Source organism: Hordeum vulgare, chromosome 6H, assembly GCF_904849725.1.
Source record: "Hordeum vulgare subsp. vulgare chromosome 6H, MorexV3_pseudomolecules_assembly, whole genome shotgun sequence".
Classification (NCBI taxonomy): domain Eukaryota; kingdom Viridiplantae; phylum Streptophyta; class Magnoliopsida; order Poales; family Poaceae; genus Hordeum; species Hordeum vulgare.
In genome coordinates, this window is record NC_058523.1 from 399,693,635 (window position 1) to 399,701,799 (window position 8,165).

Below are 8,165 nucleotides of genomic sequence, written 5' to 3' on the forward strand. Positions count from 1 at the left end.
ACCTCGCTTAGGGTTTGCCCCCCCCCTTTTCTCTCCCCCACGCATTGGGCTGAGTGGGGAGGCACACCAGCCCACCTAGGGCTGGTTCCCTTCCCCACTTGGCCCACCTTACCTCCCGGGGTCGTTGCCCCCCTTTGGTGGACCCCCGGGGCCACCTCCGGTGGTCCCGGTGGTCCCGGTATGTTACCGGTGATGCCCGAAACCATCTGTCCTATATATCAATCTTTACCTCCAGACCATTCCGGAGCTCCTCGTGACATCCGGGATCTCATCCGGGACTCCGAACAACTTTCGGTAACCTCGTATAACAATTCCCTATAACCCTAGCGTCACCGAACCTTAAGTGTGTAGACCCTACGGGTTCGGGAGACACACAAACATGACCGAGACACCTCTTCGGCCAAAAACCATCAGCAGGGTATGGATACCCATGGTGGCTCCCACTTGCTCCACGATGATCTCATCGGATGAACCACAATGTCAAGGATTCAATTAATCCCATATACGATTCCCTTTGTCTGTCGGTATAGAACTTGCCCGAGATTCGATCGTCGGTATACCTATACCTTGTTCAATCTTGTTACCGATAAGTCTCTTTACTCGTTCCGTAGCACGTCATCGTGTGACTAACTCCTTAGTCACATTGAGCTCATGATGATGTTCTATCGAGTGGGCCCAGAGATACCTCTCCGTCACACGGAGTGACAAATCCCGATCTCGATTCGTACCAACCTAACCGACACTTTCGGAGGTACCCATAGTGCACCTTTATAGTCACCCAGTTACGTTGTGATGTTTGATACACCCAAAGCACTCCTACGGTATCCGGGAGTTGCACAATCTCATGGTCTAAGGAAAAGATACTTGTCATTAGAAAAGATTTAGCATACGAACAATACGATCTAGTGTTATGCTTAGGATTGGGTCTTGTCCATCACATCATTCTCCCAATGATGTGATCCCGTTATCAATGACATCTAATGCCCATGATCACGAAACCATGATCATCTTTTGACTAACGAGCTAGACAACTAGAGGCTTGCTAGGGACACATTGTGATCTATTTATTCACACATGTATTACCCTTTCCTGTTAATACAATTATAGCATGAACAATAGATGATTATCATGAACAAGGAAATATGATAATAACCATTTTATTATTGCCTCTAGGGCATATTTCCAACAGTGAGTGCACTTGTGGCCTCTTCCCTTGTTGCTTGTGACTTTGGAGCTTCTTCTTTAGTGGGCAAGATCTAACATGGTGCCCTTCAATTTTGCACTTGAAGCAAATAATCTTGGCCGAATTCTTGACTTGTTCTTGGCCCTTCTTCTTGAAGCTTTTGGACTTATTCTTCTTGTTGGAGTTGAATCCAAGTCCATATTTGTCATTTGGGGATTTTTGCCCACACAAGACATTGTTGAGTGTGGACATTCCTTCATGACTCTTTTCCAAGTCTTTCTTCAAGGAAGTGACTTGGGCCTTGAGCTCTTTGATTTCCTCTACATGGTTAGTATCAACACAGGTGCTAGAGGAAGTATAAGTTTCATTGTTAGAGCAACAAGGCATGGAAAGTAATTCATCAAAAGATGTAGCAACATTGTGGGTAGATGAATTACGAGGACTAGCACATGGCAATATAGTTTTTTGACAAGAAGTAGTGCTAATGTCCACATGAGGCTCACTCGATGTTACCTTGGTAGTAATAGCCTCATGAGCTAATTTTAGCACATTATGGGATACTAGAAGATCATCATGAGAGCTTGTGAGTATTACATGCCTTTCTTCCATTTTCCCATAATTGCTAGATAGCAACTCGAGTTGAGCCCTTAGATCAACATTCTCCTTTAAAATGGATGCTTCACAAGAAGTAGAATTAGTAGCACAAGCATCATTATTAACAATAAGAGGAGAAGGCAACTTGGCAATCTCTTTAGCATATGAAGCTTCAAGTTGAGCATGAGACTCGGTGAGTTCGATGAGCGAACTCTTAATAGCCTTTGAGCCATTTTTGAGGTGCTCATAGTCCTCAACGAGTTTAGCATGTGCAACTTCAAGCTTATCGTTTTTAGTTCTAGAATCATTAGCCACCTCGAGAGCTCTATCATGGGATTCCTTTAATCTAGATAATTCTATAGCAAAGGTTTCCTCCAGAGAGTCCTTGGTGGTTTGTTCATTTTCAAGAGCTTGAGATAGCTCCGCGATCTCGTTAGCGTATTCACGCTCATGACCTTCCATTGTCTCAATGGTGGCCTCATGATCCTCGAGATGAGCTTCCAACTCCTCAATGTATTTCTTCCCCTCATTGGCAATAGACATGATTTCCAAGAAGTTGGAACAAGCAAGTTTATTCTTATAAAGAGATTTAAAAATCATTTCACCCTTAATTTTTAAGGATGCAATATTATCACTCTCTTCATCATTATTCTCATCCCCATTATCATCAACATCATCATCATGAGATATATTGGGATTCAAAGTAGGAGATACCTTTGAAGCCTTAGCCATAAGGCAAAAGTGAGTCACAATAGATGATGATGTAGGATCCCTTGAAGCATCATTCAAGGCCACATCTTGTTCCATGGAGTGATGAATTTCCTCTACATTGTTAGCACAACAACTCGAGGAAATATATACATTTTTATCATGGCAACAAGATATAGGAAGCATATCATCATGAGATTTAGTCAAGCAGTTTTTACATGATATGCAAGGACTATCAACACAAGCATGTAAAACATTTAGAGTGCTCGAAGTGTTAATGCCCAAAGATGAAGCATTGCAATAATATAGTGATGAAGGATCATCAACAATAAACCCACTATCATCGTTGCAATGATCACCACTACTCACCATATCATTACCTTGTGGCAATCCACATATAGGTGAAGTAGATGAAGTTGAGAAGACCACATGACCGGAGGTGGAGGGAGAACAATCATTCCCACAAATCTTGGACATACCATATTTATCTTGAAGCTTTGTCCACAACTCATGAACAATCCGGAATGGCATGAGTTGAAATATAACTACATTGCTCAAAGCATAAAAAAGCACATTAGAAGCTTGAGCATTGAGATAAGAGTTTTTCTCATCCTCTAAAGATATATTTTGAGAATCCTTTGGAGGAGAAAACCCCATATCTACAATTCTCTCTAAATTTGGGTCCAAGACCCGAAAGTGATTAAGCATGCGAATTACCCAAACATCAAAATTTGTGCCATCGAAACTAAGAGTGTCAGTGAATCCTAAACCCCTAGTCGACATCCTTACTCTCTGGGTGGTTAAACCTAATAAAGAGCAACCTAGCTCTGATACCAATTGAAAGGACGTGGATGTCGCCTAGAGGGGGGGTGAATAGGCGCTTTAAAATCACTATGGTTTAGGCTTGAACAAATGCGGAATAAAACTAACGTTTAATTTGTCAAACACAAAACCTACAACAACTAGGCTCACCTATGTGCACCAACAACTTATGCTAAGCAAGATAAACAACTAAGTGATAGCAAGATATATGACAATAAACAATATGGCCATCACAAAGTAAAGTGCATAAGTAAAGGGTTCGGGTAAGAGATGACCGAGGCACGCGGAGACGATGATGTATCCCGAAGTTCACACCCTTGCGGATGCTAATCTCCGTTGGAGCGGTGTGGAGGCACAATGCTCCCCAAGATGCCACTAAGGCCACCGTAATCTCCTCATGCTCTCGCACAATGCAAGATGCCGTGATTCCACTAAGGGACCCTTGAGGGCGGTCACCGAACCCGTACAAATGGCAAACCTTGGGGCGGTCACCGATACCCGTACAAATTGCTCGGGGCAATCTCCACAACCTAATTGGAGGCCCTGACGCTTGCCCGGAGCTTTACACCACAATGATTGAGCTCCGAGACACCACCAAGCTTCTAGGACGCCAAAGCATCCACGAAGAACAATATCTAGGGTACTAAGTACCAAAGGTAATAAACTTCTCAAACTTCACTTCCACGTATCACCGTGGAGAACTCAAACGATGCAACTAATGCAATGGCAAGGGCACACGGAGTGTCCAAGTCCTTCTCTCCCAAATCCCACCAAAGCAACTAATGCTAGGGAGGAAAATGAGAGGAAGAACGAAGGAGAACACGGAGAACTCCAAGAACTAGACCCAAGGGGTTCCCCTCACTTAGAGGAGAAAGTGATTGGTGGAAATGTGGATCTAGATCTCCTCTCTCTTTTCCCTCAAGAACTAGCAAGAATCATTGGAGGGATTGAAAGTTAGCAAGATCGAAGAAGGTCAACAATGGGGGAAGAAGACCCCCTTTTATAGGTGGGGAAAAATCCAACCGTTATGCCTCACAGCCCGCACAGAGCGGTACTACCGCTCATGGAGCGGTACTACCGCTCGGTAGGTTCACCAACCATGCTGAGGCCAAAAAGTATGCAAAAAACAGTCCGACGGAGCGGTACTACTGCTAGGGAGCGGTAGTAAAAAATTACTACCGCTCCGGGGGCGGTACTACCTCTCCGGGGGCGGTACTACCGCTGGCACGAGGAGCGGTACTACCGCTAGATAGTGAAACTGCTGTAATTTTTGCATACGGACCCCGAATTCAATGAAACCAAGTTTGTTGGAAAGCTAACGACATGGGATAACACAATATTGATAGAAATATCAATAAGAAGAAAGTGAGAAAAGTCCCATAAGAAAATGGTGAGAACCCTTCTTGGAATAAGACCGGTAAAAACTCCCAACATCGAAAACATCATAGAAGATGCATATGGACTCCGTTTTCGATGAACTCGAGCTTGTCATGAAGATGAACATAAGCTCTAAAACTCACAAATAGAAACACCAAACAAGAACCAAGAAGTATGATGCAAGGATGCAAATGGTTCGAGCTCTCAACGAACGATACGATCAAGCTACTCACTTGAGAGCCCCCCTTGACAGTACGACAATCTATCCTAAAACAGAAAACCTATCAAGGGCAAAACCTATACCTTGCACCTCGTCTTATTAAGCTAGATGACGATGATCTTGGCTTCCTCTAGATGGACCACCTTTCTTGATTGTGTTGGCTTGATGAAGACTAGTTGATTGCTCCCCCATACACACTATGGGTGAGCCGCTCTTCAGCATATCTTCACAAGTCCATTGCCACCACAATGGACGGCAAGCATCAAGCATGATATATTCGTGCTGATCCACTTGAACTTGCACACCGCAATCTTGATGACGATCACCACTTGACGTTATCCTTCATGGGTTGTATGAGATCTTCCTTTTGACGCAAGCCCATGGAAGTACACCTAACCCCCACATAGAACTCTCACAAAGACCATGGGTTAGTACAACAACACGTAATGGACAATGCTTACCATACCATGGGATCACTTGATCCCTCTCGGTACATCTTGTATTCTTTGTGTGTTGATCATCTTGATTTACTCTTTGTCTGAGATCTTGATCAACCTTGTGTCTCTATGACCATTCTTTGGATAATACCTTGAATACCATCTTGGTCATCATATAAACTCCTTGAACCCAACAGATGGACTTCAAGAAGTGCCTATGGAAAAATCCTATAAATATAACTTAAGGCAACCATTAGTCCATAGGAATTGTCATCAATTACCAAAACCACATATGGAGATATATGCTCTAACACCTGCAGGGATGAAAATTAACTATTCGAATAGTCGTGTCCACGGTTACAGGACGATTTGGAATTGTATCCTAATCTTATACAACTTCAACTGTTACTTAACTGTAATGTTTGCTCCAAGATTTTTTTCCGCAGGGAGTCGAGGAAGAATCTCTGGGCATGCCCTTAATTAAAATTGTTGCAACAATATGACTATATAATTGTGTTACTTGCTCTAGTGTCGTCTATTGTCGCAAGACCCTGAAGATGCTAGTCTTCTATAGGACTAGTACATTCTTTATATTCTCTCATTGCTGCAGTCAGTCCATATGTAACCTCATTCCTTTAATAGTGATGCATACTTAGCATAGTTCTGATATCAGTCTTGCGAGTACGTTGGATGAGTACTCACTATTGCTTTGATTCCCCTTTTTCCCTTGATACGGTTGCCACGACTAGATGATGGAGCCCATGAGATGGCGTATCCCGCCACGGACGACTACTACCCCGACGGTGCCTACTACTATGTGGAGGCCGCTGACGACCAGGAGTAGTTCAGGAGGCTTCCAGGCAGGAGGCGCCTTTTCTAAGGCATTACCTTGTTTTATGTTGTACTCAGATATTGTTTCTTCCGCTAACTTGTGTGTTTTTCGAACTTCTTTATTCGAGCCCTCGAGGCCGCTGGCTTGTAATATGGAGCTTGTATGCTTTTATTTGTGTCTAGAGTTGTGTTGTGATATCTTCTCGTGAGTCCTTGATCTTGATCATACGTATTGCGTGTATGATTAGCGTACGGTCAAAATCAAGGACGTCACAATTCATCACTTTCATTTCCCTCGGCTCGAGAATAATAGGAAGGAAGCTCGCGTGCATCCCATCGACATTGGAACTCCCGAAGAATTTCACTTCAGCATGGATTCAAAGAAAGTTGGTGACTATGTGGGGCCTCGGTGTCCCAAGCACTTGACATTTGCAAATTAGACATTCTATGATATGTTCACTTACACCATCTGTCCCCGGGCTGGCGCAACTGAAGATGGCATTATCTGAGAAATCCTTGGGAATTCTATCTATGGCAATAGAGGTTGATATATATTCGATATTTAAGACATGTTCCTTCGTGTTCTTTTCGACTCCGCACTATTTCTTTTTAGTATCAAAGTGTTTGATCCCTGGATTCAAAAGGTAATTTATCACAACATGCGGATAACCTTTTTGGCAAACGAGAGCCACAAAAGATCCATTCCACCTGTTCGGGATGCAATGCAAGTTATGCAAGATTTTTCTTTGAGCAAATCTCATGTTGATAGCTCTCATCTCGGTATCCAAACATATGATGGTCCTCAAATTCCTCAGCAAGAATAAATCTTCAAGACTCAGCCCCCAATAAGTTGGAAGTTAGCATGCGCATGCAACCATTGCTTTTGAAGTATATGGCCGAAGATAGAAAGGAGAAAGAACACTTGCGCTGCGTTTGGATGTCTCCATTGAAGACCTATGTATTTAATTAGACTGGAATTCCAATTTTACGAGGAAACTGAAATGACACGAATACGAATTCATCTGTTTGGTTGTCCACTGAATTGGCCCTTGAAATGTATGTAAAGTTTCAATACCAAATCCTATTTGGATGACAAACTTTAGAATTGCATAGTCATATTATACCATAAAGAAAGATTATATTGTGTTCTTCATGCTAATGTACAAATTGAAGAAATGGTGAGCAGCAGAGGTCTTACCTATAGCAGCAGCACTAGCGGAGGTTGACGGAGCACATCCATGGGTCAAATTGGGGCTGAGGTACAGGGGGTGTGGACGCAGCTCAGGAGACGGGGCACCACATAAGGGATGGTGCTTATTGTCGTACTTACTCTCGTTTCCCCACCATGGGGTTCGTTGTCGGAGATGGAGACGGGATAGGAGAGGAGCAACGGGAGCGCGGACTAGGGGAAGCGGGACGGTATGGAGAAACTGGAGCCGAGAATGGGTAAAAGGGTGAGAGGACCGTCAAGTAAGGGTACCTGCGCAGCCGTCGAGCTTCGTCGCGGTCGTCTCCGAGCTCCCTCTTCTCTTCATTTCTTTTTCTCCTTCTATTCGTGGTTGTGGGGGTGAAACGGTATGTTTTGCGGAAGCGAGTGATTTCGGTCGAAATCGGAGCGGCAGGCCTCCGAATCATGGGAGGGAGTATTACGTGGCAGCCAAAATGGGTTGAATTGCCTCTTCGTTTCCAATACAGAATCGGTGTCCAGCCAAACAGTAGTTGCATTGCTGCTAGCTGAATACCAATTCAGATTCCATGGCTTCAATGGAGACATCCAAACGCAGCATTGGCGTTTGCGATGAACTCGTTTGATAACCGAACTCGTTTGATTCATTTTCTCGCTAATGAGAACAAGAAACGCATATGGAAGTTGCTCCGATTTTTTTATTCGAGAAGAATTCACCAAATAACATATCAAGTAGATATATGATTACATTGATGTTGACTTTTAGGTTGAAGATTTTCAGCAGCGCAACATACCACCACTTCCTAC